Genomic DNA, 20840 nt, shown 5'->3' with positions numbered 1-20840 from the left:
GCTACCCCTGACCTGCCCTTAGCCCAACTTAGGAGCTCCTCTTCCACACTCTCAGGGTTATCCTGCACCTGCCTGCCCTCTCATCACACTGAGGGGTACTGCCATTGCCAGGCAGAGCTGGGCCTGCATCCTTTTCTGCAGTATCCCCCCATCCTACCAGGACACCTGGCACACAGAGATAGCTCAGCAGCTGAATAAATAAAAAATTGACAAACTAAGGGCTAAGAGCCAAATCTGGCCCACTGCCTCCTTTTTTTTTTTTTTTTTTGAGAGGGCATCTCTCATATTTATTGATCATATGGTTGTTAACAACAATAAAATTCTGTATAGGGGACTCAATGCACAATCATTAATCAACCCCAAGCCTAATTCTCAACAGTCTCCAATCTTCTGAAGCATAACGAACAAGTTCTTACATAGTGAATAAATTCTTACATGGTGAACAGTGCAAGGGCAGTCATCACAGAAACTTTCGGTTTTGATCCCACATCATGAGCTATAAACAATCAGGTCAATTATGATTATTTGTTTGATTTTTATACTTGATTTATATGTGAATCCCACATTTCTCCCTTATTATTATTATTTTTTTTAATAAAATGCTGAAGTGGTAGGTAGATACAAGATAAAGGTAGAAAACATAGTTTAGTGCTGTAAGAGGGCAAATGTAGATGATCAGGTGTGTGCCTATAGACTAAGTATTAATCCAAGCTAGACAAAGGCAACAAAACATCCACGGATGCAGAAGATTTCTCTCAAAATAGGGGGGTTGAGGTTCTAAGCCTCACCTCTGTTGATCCCCAATTTCTCACCTGATGGCCCCCCTGCGACTGTGCCTGTCTTAGGTTGTTCCTCCCTTGAGGAATCTTACCCCTCTCTGGCTAACCAGTCATCTTCCGGGGCCATACAGGGAAATGTAAAGTTACCACTGCCTCCTTTTTAAAAATAAAGTTTTATTGGAACAGAGTCAGTCATACTCCTTCACTTACTATGCCTATGGATACTTTTGTGCTATAACAACAAAGTTCAATCACTGCAACAGACATATGGCTTGTAAAACCTAAAATATTTATATCTAGCTCTCTACAGAAAAAGCTGGGCAACCCTAAAGCAAATGAAGCTCCCCTGAGGGAGTTTTACATTGGCACTAGATGCCCTGTTTGGCCGGGCCTCCAGTGCCCTAGCCTAGGCCCACCATGGACAAGACCTGGAAGAGCAGAATCCAGATGTCACGGGGGCAGACTGTGATGAAACCCACAGGGCCTTGCCAGGTGGCCTTCACACGAACAGCTCCATGATGGGACAATTCACCATCAGGATTGGATCCTACAGAGCTGCCTGCCCACGTGCACAATGACTAAGGGACAAAGATATTAGCTGTGTCTAGCAACAGAATGCAGAGGAGGAAACGCGCCATGTCCCTCCATGGGGATTGGTTAAGTAAACAGCAGTGCCCCCATCAGTGGAGTCCTGAGTTAATAAGGTGGCACAGCATCATATACACTTAACGGAAAAGCTCTGAGACTTGAACTGTGATAAAAAGGCCCGAAGATTGTGAAATGCATTTACAATAAAATAAATATAGAACACTAGTGTGCCTATATAGGCTAATACAATCATAGACCATTTCTTAAAGGAAGCCTGAGAAAATAGGTACGGGGGTTACCTCTGGGAAAGAATCTGGGGGTTCCAGAGATTCCTGGAGATGGGTCTCTATTCTCTAAGCTTGAGGTCTCATCAGTACAAGGAATCAAAGGTGGAAGGAGGGCTTTTCACTCTTTGCCCTGTCATAGTTTTCAAAATTTTGACAAGTGTTTATTACCTTTTATAAAAAGCCAGTGCAATAAGAAGTCAATAAAGGACATGGCAAGTCAGGGGACTGGGACCTTCTAGCTTCTTCTTGGGGACTCTGAAGCTCACCAGAGCCTCTCCACCAAGACCCCAAATTCTCGACTGTACTTAAGCTGCCTCCCAGGCCACTCCAGGTGCCCCATCTTTCAAGCAGCAGCCATGTGTCTGACTGACAGCCATAATAAACTGGAGTTGCAAGTTGGAGCCCATTGGTGCCTCACTCTCAGTACTCTTCAGAACATTGGAGGGACCATCCCTACACCACAGCCAGAATGCTAGGTCCAGGAGGAAGCTCTGTCATCTCTTCAGCCCAACCCCTGATTTTACAGATGGGGAAACTGAGGCCCAGAGAGATGAAGGGATATGTCCTGGGACAAATGGCCAGGTCCTAGAAGCAATGATACTGGCCCAGGCATCTTGCCTCCCAGGCCACAGAACCCCACCACCAGGACGGCACATAGGGACTCAGGCAGGCCAGCATACAGCCAGGCACATATCCAGATGGAATAGATTTTATTGGTGTGAGTGTTGGATGCCATGAAAAAACAGAGACAGCTGTGCAAAACATAGAATTCTGTAGAGTGATACCTCAGCAAATCCAGTCAGTGCCTCAGAAGAGAAATCTTCCAGATAAATAAAGCTGTTCTTATTAAGTGCCAAGTTACTTTTAACATTTCCATCACTTTCCATAGAAACAACCTGCAAATCACAGAGTTCTCTAATCTTACTAAACAAAGTAGGTGAAATCACCTTAGGATAACAAGTGTGGGAGACTGGGGGTCACCCTGAGCTGGTGTAGGGTTATTTAACCTGAACGAGGCTGTATGGTCATTCCCCTGCTCAGACACTGTCTTGGTTATTACCCAGTCCCTGACCTACTTTTCAGCCTCATTCTCAGCTACCATCCCTATGATAGAGCTCTTCCCAGAATGCACCATGTACTTTTCCACCCCAGTGCCTTTCCTTATGCTGTTCTCACTTTCTGGGTTGCCCTCTTCATCTGCTTGGCAAACTACTACTCAACCTTCAACGCCCAGCCCAAATGTCACCTTGTCTTTGAAGCTTTCCTTAGTGCCCCCATCTGCCAGGCAGAGAGAGGACCCCTCACCTTGACCGTGAGCTCCTCAAGGGCAGGGACAATGGCTCTCCATGCCTTCTCCTGATGGTGGCACTCGGACGCTGTCACTGCTCCATATAAGTGGCTATCAGGGGAATTGAGTCCCAAGCACAAACAACTCAGTGATACTTGGGTTGCCCAAGACTACGACTATGGCAGTGAGATGAATGTGGCCTTAATGGTAGCACATCCTAGAAGTTTAGAGCTGGAAGGAGATGCCAGGACCTGGTGCTGCCCGCCCACTGTTCAGATGAGGAACCTGAGGCCTAGAGAGGGGGAGCACTTCCCCAAGTCCCTTGGGGAGCAGCCAAGAACTGGTCACCTGACCCCCTTACCATCACTCCTCCCCCACTGCTCTGACAAAGGAAGCCACAGAGTCAGGGACTACTGTGGTCTTGAGGCTGTTTTCCTGCGGTCTTTGAATGCATGATAAAAATGAGATGCAGTTGGTATTATGCCAACAGTTGACAAAAGGGATTAACACAGCCTGTGAGGGCCTGGGAAAGATCCTCAGGGCAGGGCTGCAAAAACAGACCTCATAGTCAGGACACAGTGTCAGGTGCAAGGAGAAATGAAACCCCATACTGGTATAGAGTGGCTCAGTGGGGTCTCTGAAAAACCTAGCCTGTAACAGGTGGTCAGGGACCATGTGATCCAAACAGCCAGGAATGAGCACCTCCTCCAGGGAGCCCTCCTGGCCTGGATCCCCAGAGCACTCCATGTTTCCAAGTCCCCCATGAGCTGGACTGTTTGTCCTGGACTCCAGGGCGCAGAGCCTGAGGGGAACAGAGTGGTGGCTTTTAAGTGCAGCTACCTGAGTCATGGGTCTCTATTCGAGTAGATGGGAAATGACCATTTGCCAATGTTCTCGCAGGATTCAAGGGGTTTGGCAACAGCAGAAAGGGATTTAGAAGCAAAAAGCTGAACTGCTGACTTCATTAGTATAGGGCTGAATCCTAACGTCTCTGCATCCTGCCCCAAACCACTGTCATCACACTTCCCACCAGGTGGCCTGCCAGCCCCAGGACATGGGAAGTGCCCCCCAACTTGAGCCCCTTATACTCAACTCTCCCCCCTTTCCGGCTGGTGGCACAAGGAAGCCAGTGCAGACCCTCAGGGAGGCCGGAGCAGGAGCCACTTACGCTGCTGTGAGTGGGTGCAGGCCTCCCTCAGGGACAAGCTCAGGAGAGAGGACCCAGGCTGTTCTGAGCCTCTGCTCTGTGCCCACTCTCTGGGATGGCAGAGCCAAAGCCACCCCTGTCCCCACCCCAGATGGGAGGGGCCACCCTGAGGCCAGTGGGCTGGACATTCATCCCAGCTCACCACACCCCAGGCGACCTCAGGCAAGTTACTCAGCTCCCTGGGGCCTCAGTATGTTCGCCTGGAGAGGGGTGGCGGCAGGCAGCAGCACTTCCCAGTGGGAGCGGGGTAAGGCTCCGCAAGGACACCCCAAAGTGTCCAGCCAGGGCGAGGCACCCAGAGGGCCTTCAGAACCTGGCAGTCCCTCCCTCTGCTCCATGTGGTCCCTGCACCTTGCACAGAGGAGCCAACCAGCGTTGAATGGAGAAGCACCCTTTCCAGACAAACACTGTGTCCCAGAGTGGGAATGCTCACGGCTTAGATGCTCACTGGAATCGAGCCTAGCCCCCACCACATCTCGTGATCTTGCCTCCTAGGTGAATGGATTGGTCTTGCTGAACCCCCTTTGCCACCTCCCTGCCTCTCCTTAAGCCTGGGGGCTGTTACCTGTCTCAGTGTCCAAGGCCACACCTCAGGGGGCACATACATGGGGTCAGGCACTTTACAGAAGTGATTGCATTTAATCCTCAACAACCCTCCATTTTACAGATAAACTGAGGCTCAAAGAATCGAGTAACTTGCCTAAAGCCACACAGCTAGTGCCCGCACAATGAGGATTCAAGCCCACTCCACCTGGCCCCCAACTAGGAGACTAGACCTGCCCCTTCTTCCCCCAACACAAGGTGCTTACTGAGTGCAGGCTCTGAGACCCCTGGCTCTGTCCCCTGACTGGCAGCATGGCCTTGGACATCACCATTCTCAGCCTCAGTTTCCTCCTCTGTAAAATGGGCATGAATAACAAGGCATCTATCTGTTTGAGGTTTGTTGTAAATACTTACGTGAGACTTCAAGTCCCGGGCCCTCAGCACACTGCTGCCCACTGCCGCCTAGGCTCAGCCTGCTCACAAATCCCGACTCCCTCTGCTCCAGTTTCTTTCTGGGGAATGTCCCTCTTCCCCTCCGGAATGGTGTGCAGCCAGGGTGAGAGGCAGCCAGCCCTGGGAAGGACCCGAGGCTTCCACCAGTCAGCACAGAGGCCCAGTGGGGTCAAACCAGGGAGACGACCCTGGACTTCTCCCCTTCTCTTCCCCAGCTGCCTGCATCTCTCTATTCCTCCCTCAGCAAGCCCATCCCAGGGTTGAGCCCACACTCAGGGGGCCCCTTGGTACAAGCCCCTCTGGGAGCTTGGAACCAGGGAAGAATTCAGTTCTGTAGTGCCAAGCCACCCCCAGGCCTGTTGTCTGGGAGGGCGACAGACTCCACATGTGAAGAGCTCTGAGACAGTGCACACATGGCCCAGTGGGTGGGTGGTCTGCTCACTGTCACTTTCTCTGAGGGGCCTCCCCAGGTAAAGCACGCCCCTGTTCTCTGTACTACATCTAATCCCCTTAAGCCCATCTCACAGCCTGTATTTCTCTTGCTCAGTCACTGGTCTACTTGTTCACTGCCTGTGTCCTCCACCAGCATGAAGCTTCATGAGGAGAGGACTTTGTTTACCACTGTATCCCCGGTATCCAGATGGTACCTGGTACACAGTAGGTACACAGTAAGGTGATGAACGAAGGAACTGTGTCAAACAGTTGGGGCAACACGTGAGCTGGGAAGGAACGTGGGCCTACTCCCCATTTGTCACCCTCACCCTTGTCTTATGCAATGTGAACAATGCCCCTCTTTCCACCATAGGTAGATTCTGGAAGCCAAACTGTCTTCTAAAAACAACAGTTCCCACCTCTGGTGTGCCCATTGCTTGAAGGAACCTGGCAGCTAATGATTTTATAAAACTGAGGCCATCCCTTTGGCAAAATGACTGACCATCCTTGGCATATTTGGGTTTCTTTCTTAGGAGCTTTGCTTTAACTGTATTAAAGGGGGTGGGGAAATTAAGGGAACCAAGGGAAAAAAATATACAGAAAGCTGCAAGGGCTTGCTCTCTGGGACATCCCACCTGGCTGTCATTGCTCCAGATGCCGGGGCATTCCAGGGAGCTGTGAGGGAAGAAGCAGGGTTACTCCATAGCAGTGTGTTCACACCGCAGAACGGCTACCCAGCAGCGCCAAGCCAAGGCCCCAGTGGCCCTCTGCTTTAATGAATAGGTAATGTTCATTTATAATAAGAGCTGGGGATGCCTGTTTGTACTAAGTGGCTCCTAAACAACCACTTCTCTTAAGTGAACATTCCCCTACTGCAGTCTTCTTTATAGTATTGATTTAGACAACAACACCTTTTATTTTTCCCCCAGTGGGAGAAAGACTCTAATCAGATTGACCCAATCCACTGATTCAGAATTAATGTGTGATGTCTGATTCATTATTTGAATCATCTAACTGCGAACATAAATCTCTAAACTTAACATGCTCCACAACCGCCCCCCAATACATAGTACCACCTACCATGTGTCAGGCACTGGCTAGGTACCTCAGGGATGTAGACAAAGCAGACACAGGCCCTGCTCTCCGGAAGTTTGATGGGTAAGGGGACTGGGAGGCAGCTTGCAATTGTTGGTGCCAGCCCTGTTCCCATGAGTTCATGCAATCCTGACAGCAGCTCTGCAAGGTGGGTCTGTACCCCAGTTTATCACAGAGGTCCTGAAAGCCCAGAGAGGCTGGGTAATTTGCCCAAAGACACACAACCTGCAAATAATGGAGCTGGTGTTAGAACCCCAGGTATATTCTTTCCACTCCACCAGTGGGTCTCAGAGTGTGGTTCCAGGAATGGCACCAACAGGTAGGAGACATTGGAAATGCAAACTCCCCCACTCCAGGTGGTTCGGACGCCTGCTGCAGTTTGAGAATGTCTGCACTAGGCGGGGCAGTACCGTGGGCCATCAGTGCAGTGCAGAGAAAGTGAAAGCTCCTGTGGCCAGAATTCTCACCTGACCCTGCTTGGCTTGCTCACTGCACACGTGTGGGCAATATGCTATTACTGACTTCATATAAAGGGTTCTGCCCAGTGCTCTGGGCTGCAGGGCTGCAGGAGAGCAGAGGCTGTGTGGGGCAGTGCCTAGGAGAGACTGAGATGGCTGTGGGGGGGCAGAGGGGCCCAAAGGCAGGGACCCGATCGCTGCAGGCAGACTTGCCCTGAGGCAGATGGGATTCTAGCGCTTGACCTGCCACTGTGGGAATAAAACAGGGTATAAACCCTTTCACCCCAAGAATGTTCCACTGTCATTTTCTAGTCTCACTGAATCAAGAATGAACTTGCCCAGGGTTGAAACCCGTTGGCAAGACAGCAGTAATGGGAGCCACTGGCACTGAGGCAGGACCCACTGCAAGCTGGCGGGGTCGCCATTCAGGGAAGGCTTCCTGGAGGAGGTGACACCTATATTGGGATTTGTGGAGTCAGTGGGAATTCACTGAGTGGCCCAGCAAGAGAAGGGCACTCCAAGTACAGGGAATGGCATGGGAAAAGGCTTGGTGAGCTTGGAAAGATAGGATTGTAGTTCTGCATATTTGTGCAGTGTGGAGTTGGGGGAAGGCTAAGGTATGATGGATGCGGTCAGAGGATGGAGCCAGGGCTTCACCCTATGGGTATGTGTGCAGAGGGTAGAAGCCAGCAGAAGTGGCCTGAATTTATCCCCAGTTAGTCCTCCCAAGGAGCACATAACCCCTGCACACCAGTTCCTTAATACTATTCTATCAGGGAATCTTTTCTATCTACTCCATCAATGAGAAAGCAGTCTCACTGAGCATAAATTGAATTTTCTCATAAAAACAAATCACTAAAACCCAAACACTGTTATAAAAGCCTGCTTGGATTCTATTAGCAGCAGAGGGCCTGTGCTTAAGACCTGCTCTTTGTTTAAGACAGAGATTGGCAAGTGTAGAGAATCCACGTTCCAGAAGGCAGCCATAAAGCAGAGCGATGTTTTCTTATATCCTGACAGGGAATGAGACCCAAGATAGATGGCTAAGTGAAAAGGCTAAGGTGAAAAATTCTGTACGTGGGCAGGAAAGGAAGGGGAGGAGCTAGGCCACAGAGTGCACACGCGCACACACGCTGGTACGTGGTTAAACCATCTGCGGACAGCAATTCCCTCCAGGGAGACAGGCCAGGGCAGGGAGGGTGGGTCTCGTTCATTGTCCACCCTTCATATCATTGACTGTCAAACCATGTGACTATAAAACTTCCTATAAAATACTGAAATACAATTAAGCCTTTTTGAGTGATAAAGGTGTTGAAGACATGCTAGCACCCACCGGTGCTTTGGTCTGGACGTGATCAAAGGGCTGAAAGAGCATCAGGAGGGGAGTAACCTTCTCCTGGTTTTCGTGTGATGTGTTCCATGTCGTGCATGCTCAAGCTGTGGCTCACCTGGAATCGTTTCATACCCATGCACAGCCAGGGCTTCACACATCCAGACACCCTGCTCAGTGGGTAGTAGGGATCTGAGAATATACTTTTTGCAGCAGGAAATAACACTTTCAAGCATATAATGACTTCACCACCACTTAAGGCTGGGGAGGGCTACCTGGTATCAGAAGGACCCCAGGGGGATGGGGTGGAGGATCAAGGCCCCCTTCCTTTCCTCTTGGGAACAAGACTTGGCTGCGGCCCCACTGTATGCCCCTTGCATTGCAAAGAGTGAAAGACAGGCCCCCACTCGAGGCTGGTGTCTGCAGCTTGACACACACTATCTTGTGGAATCACTCAAGTCCCATTGTTAGTCCATAAGGAAACCAAGACAGAGATTAACTGGCCCACCTTGAGGCCCCTCAGCTCGTCGGGGCACCGCTGGGATTCCAATCTGTGGGCCTACTTGGGAAAAGGCTGAGTGCCTCTGAGCCCAGTGGACCTTGGGTTGGTAAGAGAACCTGAACCCATGAAATCAGAAGAACAGCCCAGCCTGGGCCACCCCAGGCTACTGGAGTGGACCCACTATGCACATTCTTTACACAACACAACTCACACACAGTTTTGGTCTCTCTTGCCATTTACATAAATGACTGTAATTTATGTGTTAATAGCAAAGATATCAAGGTTTGGAAAGCCCTGGAGTGTTGGAAACGCAATTTGTAATTACAAGCATACAAGAGTTTGTTCAACACGTCAGCTATGTCTACAGTAATTATTACCCCAGTTAAGCGTAATCCACACTTAATACACCACCGTGCAAGGGGATGGGAAGCCAGGAGTCCGGGCCCTGATGGTTTTTCTCCAGGCCGTGTTCCCTTCTAGGATGCTCCCCGTTTCCACCCACAGTGGGCCTCACCTCATGGCAGGAACACCTGCAGGACCCCTCCGGGGCTCAGGCCCCCAAGGAGGGACAAGCAGGCACTCCTTCCCTGGAGGCATTATCCATGGATCCTGCCTCCTGCCCTCAGGAAGGGCCCTGTACCAGGCTTGCGACCCATTTTCCCCAGGGCTACTTTCCAGTAAATCCTGTCTTGCTTTCTTGCTGTAGGCTGCCAGCAAACGAGGCTCTAGCTTCTGCCCGGATTCCCTTAGAGGCTACCTGGCGTTCAGTGGCAGGGATGGCCAACTGCACCAGCAATGGCTGCAGCCGCCATTTATTTTCCAGGACCCCATGGGGCCCACATAGGGTGTCTACAACCCTCCCAACCCCAGGGCAGAGTCCACATCTTTATGGAAGGGATGGAGGCTCACTTGCTTCAGGTACAAGACTGCCCACCAGAACGTGGGGAGCTTGGATTTGATACCAACGGGTAGCCCAAACCAGGAGCATTCCCAGTCTGGGGTGCAGCCTCTGGTTGGAAAGGGTGCTTCTCATTCAACACATATTGCTCCTCCCGTGCCAGGTGTGGGGGTCCTGCTGGAGCAAGGGAAGGGACTCCAGGTTCTGACAGCCGCTGGGTTCCCGGCCCTGGTTGTGCTCACATTCACTGGGTACTACAGTGTGCTTTACATACGTAGCTTGCTGACACCCCGCCCACCCAGCACGCACGGACGTCAGTGTCTGCATTTCACTGGCCAACGCTGCAGAGCAGAGATGTGGACCCTAGTACTCCTCTGCAAAGGATGGTTTCACCCAGCTGTCCCCAGGGCAAGCTTGGTGGCAAATTTAGATCAGCTTAAATAGACAGGATGGAGCCCTCCTCAGAGGAGATGAAAGACGGGGTAGTGGCAGCTGCAGGCTGGAGCCACTGACCAGCAGTCTGGGCGTTGGCTCAGGGGTTGAGTGAGGAGCAGGGGAAGCCTGCCCCGTTTTGGCCTGACCAGGCTGGTCTCCACCCCGAACTCTCACTGGGCTGGTGCTGGGGGGCTGGCGCCACCTGGCGCCCTGCTGGAGAACTGCAGCCTGGCCTTTCCAGTCCCAAAGCAGCTGACAGGACAGGGTGGTAACCTGCCCTGGGCACCTGCCCCAAGGGGGACAACTGAGCCAGCCCCTGGACACCCGCCTCCCCCAGCCTCCTTATTCAAGCTGCTTCTTCTGTTCTGCCTGCACAACCTAAGACACCCTCGTCTCTGACCCCTCTTTGTCATACAGAGGGAGGGCAACTGGGTTGGGAAGCAGAGCCAGGACTTAAACCCAATGTCACTGACTTTGCAGTCTAACAAGAAATCACTGTCCTGCTAGACACTCGGGCTCCTCATTGCTTAAGAAATACCTTAACAAATTCCTTGCCACACCCACAGGCCCCCGTGGATTTGGCCTCTGCCTGTCTCTGCCCTCCTCATTCTACCCCAGCCTCATATCCAGCAAGCTGGCTCCTGCCCTTGGGCCTTTGCATGAGCTGTTCCCTCTGCCTAGTACACACGTCTCTCGCTTTTCACCTACTTAACCCTGATTCAACTTCCTGCTTCACTTCCTTCAAGGAAGCATTGCCTGATCTCCTCGCAGGCCCTACTGAGCAGTTTCTCCCTGCCTCTGCCCACAGGGAGCACTGGCAGCTCTGTGACCTTGACGAGAAGGACCATATCTGCTGGACTCACCATTTATTTCCAGCGTAGAACATACTAACTAGGAAGGTGAGAAATATTTGTGAATCAAATGAATTATGTCTAGTCCAGGTGAGTCCCTGCCCCAAAATCCACACACCTTCATAAATAAAGTGTTCACTTCTAAAGAGGCCAGAGAAGGGTCCTCCATACTTGAGTTCTGGGGGACTATGAACAGATGGTAAAGTGGAGGGTCGGTGCAGAAGTGTCCTGACCAGGAGTAGACAAAGGGCACCTGGCTGTGTAGAGCTGAGATGTGGATCCACATCTGCTTTGAGCGGAGCCATTCTGTGGCCCTAAGGCCAGGCATGTGGCTCAGTTCCCTCTGAGGATTCACCAGACCCAGGTCTCCTCAAGGTTTTTGCACAAAGGAGGGCATTTGGAGTTCCCCATCCCCTGGGGTTATCCACAGAGTCCTGGAGTGCAATTCAAGAAAACTGAGCACAGGAAGACCACCTAAGTGGAGAGGAGAACTCATACCAGGGTACTTCTCCTTTACCAGTGAGCATGCTCAAGGCTGGTTCCACCACCAGCATGCAGGGCCCCTGCCTGTCTGTGAATTTGTGAAGGGCGCCCTCTCCTGGCAGATAGCCTCCCAGGTCTGCGGCTTGGCAAGACTGAGTTCTTTCTTTGCTCTTGTGCAGTGCACAACCCCAACACCTCTACTACACTGGAAGGAAGCGCCAGAAGCTCTGCCCCACTGGGTGACTGTGACCCTTGGTCCCTGCCACTCCCCTGAGAGCAACAGTGGATCCTGCTCTTCCTTCAAGGGGACAGGAAGCCCTTCTGGTGAGGCCTGTAGTCATGCATGCAGGGTACGTAGCTATATGTAGCCATCTGTTTGCCTTCCTTTTCAGACCCTGGAGAGATAAGCCCTGCCCTGCAGCCCTCTGGGAGATTTACATGGCAGAGATAAGAAACAGACAGGACAAGGAGTCATAAGGCCTACAGAGAAAATGTCAGAGGGACTTAGCATTGACTTCAGCTGTCCCACGGAGCGCGATCAAAGCTTAACAGGAAGGCAGTGACAACCCCAGGCCACATCATGGGCTTTAGACCAGGTGGGATGGGCGACATGTGGCCTGCTTGAGTCTTCAAGGAGACAGACCTTCAGCCCTCTCATGGAGGCTGCCGCGTGCTCTGGGCTTCTGCACTGAGTCAGGAACCCAGAGGAGGCTCTGGCCGGCTCAAGGTTACCCAATGACCAGCTGGCAGCCGGCTGGGCCTGAGCCAGGTCCCCAGGCTCCTCCCTCACTTCAGACCCAGAGCTACAGGAGCAGGGCGGAGGGTGAGCTGGTGTCCGACTTGGGCCTTCAAGGGGCACAGAGGGACTGTTCTTTGCTGCTCAACGATCCTCCTGTTTGCCCTGCGCCAGGCTGCAGCCTCCCTCTAGTCCTGCTGATGAGGAAAATCTGGTGCCAGTGTCCACAAATATGTGTGCCTTCTGGAGGAAAGTGGTAGCTGGGCTCTCTGGGACGAGTGGGAGGATTTAAAGGCCCAGAGGGAAGTCACAGGACAGGGACAGAGCAAGCTGCCGGGTGTTTTCTTTAAAAATTAATATATAATATATATATTGTATATACTCTCCTGAGTATTTCTGACTAGATACCCTAAAAATGCTTTTCATGTTTTCTCTGTGTGGGGGGGTGGGTAGAGGAGCTTATGCAGTTTTCATTGTACGCTCTTATAACCTTGAACATTTTCACCATGTGCCTGTATTTCCTATGCAAATATTAAACTCATAGAAACAAACATAGGAAGACAGGGAGGAAGGAAATGGACAGGAGATCAAGAGATCAGAAATTCAGAGGACGTAGGGAGCTCAGGCATTGACCTTCCCTATAAAAACAAAAGGTAAGATTTCCTGAGCGCTTGCTGGCAACCGGGGGTGTTCTGAAGCCCTTTAGTGCCCCGTGGCATTTCGGCATCAGAGCCACCTGCAGAAGTGGGCCCTATTATCACCACCCTCCTGCACAAACCAGGAGACAGAGCCAGGTCCTGGCTGCCAGCCCAGGCTGAGTAGACCCGGGGTGCCGGTTCTTGCTGCGGCCCCATGTCCCCCTGCAGAGGCCCAGAGTTCTCAGAGAGCCCCAGGGAGCAGAAGCCCTGCTTCAGGGGGAATGTGCCTCCTCGGGCAACCAAGGGGAGTCCACGGGCAGGAGCAGAGCCTGCAAATTCTGGGGTCATGTAGGCAGGCCGCTGAGATGCTGGGGGGCCATCCTCCCAGCCCAGGACCCAGCTGGAACCACAGCCTACCCCGAGCCTCAGTCTCCTCATTGATTAAATGGGTGACCCTTCCCTACCTTGCAGGTAGGAGTAAACATTACCCAAGGGGAGGTGCCTGGCACACAGAAGGCGCTCAGTGCACACCCACTCCCTCCCCACTTCCCTGCTCTGATGACTCCCAGAGCAGGAAGGCCAGGTTCGCAGCTGGTTGCCTCCTGCCAGGCCAGGTACTGGCCACTGTCTGGGGGAAGACACCAGGATCAGGGCAGATTGGAAGCTGGCAGTGAGCCTCCTGCCTAGAGGGCAGGCCCTGGGCCCTGAAGAAGACATAGAGACCCTTGGGGGACAGGCAGGCAGGGTGCCTGTGCATGTATTTGAGCTCAAGTGAGCCTGCACAGGGGCCTGAGACCCAGTAGAGCCTCGCTGCAGGCAGTGGTCTCCCACCTCCTGGCTCTCGGCTGCCCGAGCAGACACAGATGGAAAGAACTTGAGAGGGGACATTTTATTTTTCAGAGATACCCAGAGCTGGACAGGGAAGACACTGCCAGGGACCATCCTGGCCCTCCCTTACCTTGGTCCAGAGCCCAGTCAGGTGTGGAGGGCGTCCTGCCACAAATAGGAGCAGCCTTGCTGGCCTCTGGGGGCCTTCTCTGTGACCAGTGTAGATAAACTCCCTCAGCCCTCACTGGGCCTGTGCAGTGACCACTGCAGGTCATAAGCCCTGAGCCCCAGCTTAATCCACCAGAGGCCGAGTCAGCGCCAGCCAGACACGTGACAGGGCGCAGCCCCACAGACCTGTTTGGCCGGAGCAGCAGCTGGTCCAGTGGGGGAGGGCTGTCTTCCCTGCCCTCAGGGGCTGTCCCTGGTCACCACACTCCTGCTGGGCCTTCCAGGCCAGAACCTGCAGTCCTGGGCAGCTGCCTAACCACCCAGAAAAGGTATGATGTATTGTGGGGGTTGGGAAGAGGGAGGGGAGCAGACTGGGAAAAGGACATGTTTGTCACCAAACAGGGCTGGGCTGCCTGGGGGATGGTGTGTGTGTGAGAGACACCTTATCTCATACTATGTATGAATATCAATTCTGGGTAAATTGAAGATCTAACATAAAAGATGAAGATGGGAAAATCTTCATGACCACAGGGTAGGATAGGACTTCTCAAAACATTAATAAAAAAAAGTGAAAGATTTGACTACTGCAATGAAGAGCTCTGAAATTAACATGTTCATGCCCAGACCCCAGAAAAAGGGACAAAGCCAAGATATTCACACAACTGAGGAAGGGTTAGGAATCTGGAATGCCTGCAGAATTCTCCGAACCAACAAGAGAATAAAAAGACAGCCCAAGATGGGCAAAAGACGTGAACAGGAACTTCACCGAAGAGGAGATCTGAACGGCCAACAGACAAACAAAAAAAACCCCGCCCAATCTCATCAGTAACCAGGGAAATGCAAATTAAAACCACATTAAGAAATCATTACACGCCACCCCCCACCCCCCCAGCTGAGCAAAGACGCCCAAGCCTGACAATAGGAGGCACCACCCAGAGGTGCAGGCACCTGGAGCAGCTCCTGCCACGCGCACTGGGATGGAACATGAGTGGATTCAAGAACAACAGCCCCCAACTATCAACAGCCCACATGCCCTTCCCAGGAGACTGCATAAAGAGGCTGGGGCCTAGTGACGCACTGGGGCACTACACAGTGGTGACAAGGACAAAGTACAGCTGCTCCTGGCGGGACGGGTCGCAGAGCCACAACTTAGAACAGAAGCCAGATGCAAGTATCTCCAGCCTATTTGAAGGCAGCTCAACACTAAGAAAAACAAAATTGTATTGTAAAGAGTTGTTTGGATGTTAGGTAAAGCAGTGAGAACAAGAACATTATCATCACAAAAGTCAGGACGGAGAGACTTGAGGGCAAAGAGCGTGCGTGCGGGGAGTGGGCTCTTCCCTGGGTGGCGGTGGCCATCACAGACATTCTTTGAGCTGTTGTATGTGTCTCTTTTCATCTTTACACATCATGTTTAAAATAGAAAGGCATGTGAGGCATGGGTGGGGGACAGGCAGGGACCTCAAGCTGTGATGGCAGAGCCACCTGCCAGTGTAGCTTCAACCTGACAGCACCCCAGCTGCATAGGACATCCAAACTGGAAGGGTTCGTCCTGCTCTCTCAATGCGCAGACAACAACTGAGAATTAGAGACCGCAAGGAACTTGTCCAAGGTTGCACAGCAAGTTGGAAGCTAGCAGGGCGAGGGCTGGGACCTAGGTCTCACGGAGCCCAAACCAGGGGTCTCTCCTCTTCCTTTGTAAACACCTTTAACACCAACCAGGGCAGAGTGGGGAAATTCTTTCCTTTGCTTACTCGCATGGAGCCCATTTTAAAGAAGAGGAAACTGAGGATTAGGTTTAGTGACTTGCCCAAGGTCACAAATCTAGGAAGTAGAGAGCTGGGATTTGAACCCAGTCCCAAAGCAGGCTGGCTCTCAGCGGGTCCACACACCTGAGCCTATAGGATCTGCATGGCACGCTTCAGCCACTCTTGTCCACACCCACTGACCCCCAACCCATTTGGGAGCCAGTTAAAACTACGAAGTGTTTTCTGGTCTCTTCTAAGCTCCTTCACCTGAGGGAGGAGAAGCAACTTGTTCAAAGTAACAAGGAGCCCCCTCTCTGACCTCCAAGCTCCCAAATTAGTGTGGCCAACAGTGACCCCAGCGGCTGCTCATGGATTTGCCATCAGACACTCAATTTCCTTCCTGCTTCAAACCAAATCCTCAGGCTCCTTGGCTAAGTCCAAAACCTGGTCTGAATTCCACATCTGGAAAAGTTGAATAATGAAGTATTCCCATAATACCTCCAGGCAATAGGCTTTATTAAAACACCCTGTCATTTAGCAATTTTATGAACCTATATTACCAGCTTGATAGCTTTCATTGAGTCCTCAGGTAATTAAAAAAAAAACTCATTGGCTCTGGAGTCTTGGAACTAAAAATACTCTCCAGGGCATCTAAACAGAGACACACAAATCCTCTGTACCACCTCAGTTTGCACACCTCCAGTGAGGAGGACTCACTGCCTTCAAAGGTGGCTTGTTTCTTGTCTCAGCTCAGTTGGGTACAACACAGATTTACATTAGCCCCTGGTGCTAGGGACTGGACAGTGCACCGTTCTGCCCTCGGGAAGCTCACTCTTGCAAAGACTGTGTCATTACAACAGGAAGGGACAGGGCACGGGCTAGCATTGCCTTCTGAAGAGGCGGAGTGTGAGGGCTGAGTTCCTGTATGTGGTTACTTGTGGATTTATGTGGGTCAGCGTGGACCTGGTGCAGTGGAGTCCCCGGAGGACTGCCTCCCTAAGGGGGTCTGGGCAGCAAGCTGCAGGCTGAAAGGACTATCCCTGGTGGTGGGTGGGAGGGTGCAGCATTCTAAATCATTCCCCCTGGCCTGTGGGGTGGATATCACTGTTTTATTATTATGCTTCTAGAGCTTTCATACACACTAATGGATGGGCTTGTGGATTTGCAGATGAAATGGGATAATATATGTGAGGGCCATATATTATGGGTCTGGCAAGGAGGAGGCTTCAACAATGCCTGCTGGGTGTGAACTGAAATCGTGCTGGACCAGAAGGCCACATATACACAGTTCTCCAAAGAGTCAGGGAGAACCTGGCTGCCTGCACCTTGCCCTTCCAAGCTGTCATGTGCTATGGCAGTCCTACTGAAAACCTGGGGGCTGGAGAGGGCGGGTCTTAAAGACTGGTGTCTCACCAGGGGTGTCAACTCAGTCCTCCCCTCACCGCTGCACACTGCTCCCCTGTTCTGTCATTCTGAGGGGAAGACTTGGGGACCTGGGGCAGACAGAGCCAAAGAGGCGAGCCTGATGAAGGATGAACAGAGGCTCCTAGAGGCAGGGTGCAGGGTGTATTCCTGCAGGAGCTCAGTCAGGGCAAGGCAGGGTCTAGCGGGCACGAGATGCTGCTCCCCAGAGCAGGTTTGAGTCACATTTCATGGTAGCCATGAACACCACGTCTGAGTAATGGTGGATGACGGACCCCACCAACTGGATGGGTCTTCACCCAGCCTCTTTCTTGCAGCAAACACCTCCTGATAGGTGAGAACAACACTGACCCCTATCTCCTAATTATGAAGAACCAGCAGGGAGTGAGGAGGTATCTGTTCAGCCCCCCGGATTCACAGATCCAGGTTCACAGCCTCCGTGACCAGGTAGCGTCCAGCTCCAGTGGCACCCAGTGACGGGGAGTGTACAAGAGCAAGGACACCCATGTTCTTCTAGGCTGGGGGTACTTCAGTGCTCAGCTGACCCCCTACCCCAGTAGTTAGAACACAGGGAAGCTGAGGGCACAAGGCTGGGCCTTGGCATTTCCCTCTGCACAGTGGGGAAGGGGCATGACTAACACCACGGAGGTTGCTGTGGGGCCAGCGGGCATGGGGTGGGCAGAGCAGGGCAGGCTGGTCAGAACAGTGGCTGGAAGGACAGGCAGCCACGGGTCCTTTAAGCAGCCTTGAGAAAGGGTGGCAGCTCTGGTCATGAGACCCAAGATTACTTAATGTTTGCAAACTGTGCAGGAGCCAGAGTCTCCCCCAGAGAGGATGCCAGTCCCCTTCCTGGTCCTTCCACTACAGGGACCTCTGTGGGGAAATGAGTCCTCCGAGTCTTCCCGAGGCAGCAGCTTCCCAGGGATGGCGGGACAGCTGCAGACAGGGGGATGCTGCGTGACCTTGGATGTGTCCCTGCTTTTCCCTGGCCTTAATTTCCCCATTTCTAACAGGCGATTGGCCCCAGGATGCTCCCTCCAGCACTGATGCTCAGTGGCTGGGCTGTGGGCATTGTGGTGCCCTGAGCACCTCGTAGCTTGTCTTTTTCTGCCTCCAGAAGGGTCTGGGCTGTTTCTATTCTCTCCTTTCAAACCCAACAGCCACATGTGGGGTCAGAGGCCTGGCAACCTCACCAGCCCAAGGAAGGAGCCAGGCATAATGCTGGGGGCAGGGGAGGATGACCAGAGGGCCATGCCTGTGTCCCCTCAGCTCTGAGTTGCTCTGAGGGGGCTGCATGAGCTGGCATGGGCACTGTCTGGTGGGAGCTGACCACAGAGTGGAGTAATGGTTCCTCAAAGTGCCCAAGCAGATTCCTGCTTCTAGCCTAGTACAAGTGCCCTCCCACCCCCACCAATTACGGAACGGAGTGTGCCCAGAGCAAAATGCACAGAGCTCACCAGGCAGAGGGACTACTGTCCCTGTGAGTCTCATCTCGTGGACAGGCCTGGGGGAGGGGACACCCACTGTCAGCTTTCTGCTCCGTTTGCTTCAGTAACAGATCAGCTGTGACAGTTGAGAGCTTGAAAATTTAAAGTGGCAACTGCGTGGAGAAACAGGGAGTGAGGCTTCCCCAGGACTGGGACGGGGGAAGGAGCTCTGATTCACCTCTGCCAACCACTCCTGCCCCCTCACTGTCACTGCCGGAGGGCAGCCAGTGCTGGGCAGGGCGAGGGTTCCCCACCCTCTGAGCCCTCTGGCCCACTACGGCCCTGCCTCCGGCTGGCAGGTGGAGCAGCGTGTCTGGACACCCAGGCAGTCCCGGACCCCTGCCGCCTCCTGCTCCATTTGGGACTGAGTCAGGAGAGTGCCGTGGCTGTTCCAGCCCTTAAGCTCTGTCACCTAAATGACACCTGCCCCCTGAAGGTCTGACCCCAGGGTCCCCCAAGACTAAGAACCGGCTTCTTGTCCACTTTGTGGCAGGAGGAGGGACTGCCCAAGGTCACACAGTGGGGCAGGGGCAGCGCAGGATTTGGACCCAGGCCAGGCTCCTCACTCCCTCCCAGCATGTCTTTCAGGCTCCCAGCGAATTCCTGAGATGCCTCAACCTCCCGCTCGCAGGCTCCGGACCCTGGATGCGGCGGCGGCGGGATTTCTCTGCCCCAGGCAGGAGCAGAAAGGAGCTAGGAGAGAAGGGAGGGAGATGGGGTTGGGGGTGGCTTCGCGCCCTGACCCGTAGGGCCTGGATTCACGGTTCCCTACCTCGCCAACTGCATAGGCGCGGAGATGGAGCACCCTGAGCCCCCCTCCCCCAAGATCAACCTTTAACGTTCTCGAGGTTTCAGATAAGCCGACCGCATAGCCCCAGAGGCTGAATTTCCTGTGTCCTCACTGCCCGAGTCCCTGAAAGCGACACCGCGGAGCCCCAGCTCAGAAAGACCAGCGTTGGTGCCCCCCAGGCCCTCAGGGCCGCCTGCTCCGCCCTGGCCCCACATCCGAGAGCCTGGGGGCCTCTGATCTCCAACCCTACAACCCGCGGCCGGTATCGTCGCCGCCACTGCGGCCTCGGAACCTCCTCCCGGGCCTGGCTCCGCAAAGCCGCCGCGATCCCCCGCCTCCAGCACCCCCATCCCGCCCCGCAACATCGGTTCGCAGGAGCTGCTCGCGCGTCTCTTAGCCGCGCCCCGGGGGCGAAGCTGCTGCCCAGGCCTCCCAGCACAGAGGATCCCCGGACTGCGGCCCCCCCGACACCAGCCCCGGGCCCCGACCCGCACCGCACCGGCCGCCGCCGCGCGCGTCCCCCGCCGGCCCGCCTCCTACCTCGCGGGTCCGCCTGCAGCCGCCGAGCGCGCGCCGTCCCCGCGGCGGGCACGGAGCGGGCGCGGCCCCAGCGCGTCGGGCCGGCCCGGCGCGAGGAGGGGGGGCCGGGGACTCAGGAGCCAGGGGCCCGAGCAGAACGCCGCCGGCCAGGGCGGCCTCTCCGCTCGCCGGCCCTCCTGCCGGCTCCACCCGGCGCGCGCCGTGACCTTGGCTGTAGCCTCTCCGCGCACGGCCTCAGTTTCCCCTTCGAAAGGGGGACAGGGGGGCAGGGAGGACGGGGCTGCTCTAGCCGAAGACGTCACCCAAGCCCGGGCGAGTTGCAGGCGCTCGGCCCGTGGGGCCGCTGCAGCGGACGGGCCCGGGGAGCGGGGTAGCACAGTTCGGGTGCGTTGGAGGGGGCACCGCGTACCCAGCGTTTCTCTGACTCGCGAGACCCCTAAATAAACACCTAGCAACCTCAGCCTTAGGCCAAGTCCCCTGGCTCCTCCCCCCGGAGGATCGTCCTCCCTGAAGGCAATGCCCAGCTCCCTTCTCCCCAGTTCCCCCAGTTTACAGATGAGAAGACTGAGGCCCAGAGAGGGGCAGCCACTGGCCCGGAGTCCATCCACCCTGCGGCCCCTCTGGACATGCGCTCCTTGCAGATTTGGGAGGCGGATCCGGGCCCGACGGCAGCACCCCTTACATCCCAGCAATCATGGACTCTGCGCCAACTGAATGCTGAGGATGGGTCTCAGTGGCCTGACAACTGTCACAGAGAATGGGGTGGCACAGACTGCCCTAGTTCGTGGGGAAGAAGAGGCGCAGATGGGAGAGGCTGAGCCGGAGGGGCAGGAGAGAGGTGGGCGTACGGGAGC

At 53.9% G+C, this 20840-nt stretch overlaps 1 protein-coding gene across 12 annotated transcripts in view; it reads right to left on the bottom strand.

Annotated features, from left to right (window-relative positions):
* IQSEC1 (IQ motif and Sec7 domain ArfGEF 1) overlaps positions 1-20840 on the bottom strand; it is a 376498-nt gene that overhangs the window by 73023 nt on the left and 282635 nt on the right. The window contains exon 1 of one of the 12 annotated variants that reach the window (XM_037023627.2): positions 19987-20581. The exons of the other annotated variants lie outside the window; for them this stretch is intronic. The gene's annotated coding sequence lies outside the window, so the exon portion shown is untranslated. Of the gene's footprint in view, positions 1-19986; positions 20582-20840 lie in introns of those variants that run through there. 12 annotated transcript variants of the gene reach the window in all.

Source organism: Manis javanica, chromosome 3 (assembly GCF_040802235.1).
Source record: "Manis javanica isolate MJ-LG chromosome 3, MJ_LKY, whole genome shotgun sequence".
Lineage (NCBI taxonomy): Eukaryota > Metazoa > Chordata > Mammalia > Pholidota > Manidae > Manis > Manis javanica.
Note: the sequence above shows the minus strand (reverse complement) of the source record. Positions and strands in the feature narration are given on the sequence as shown.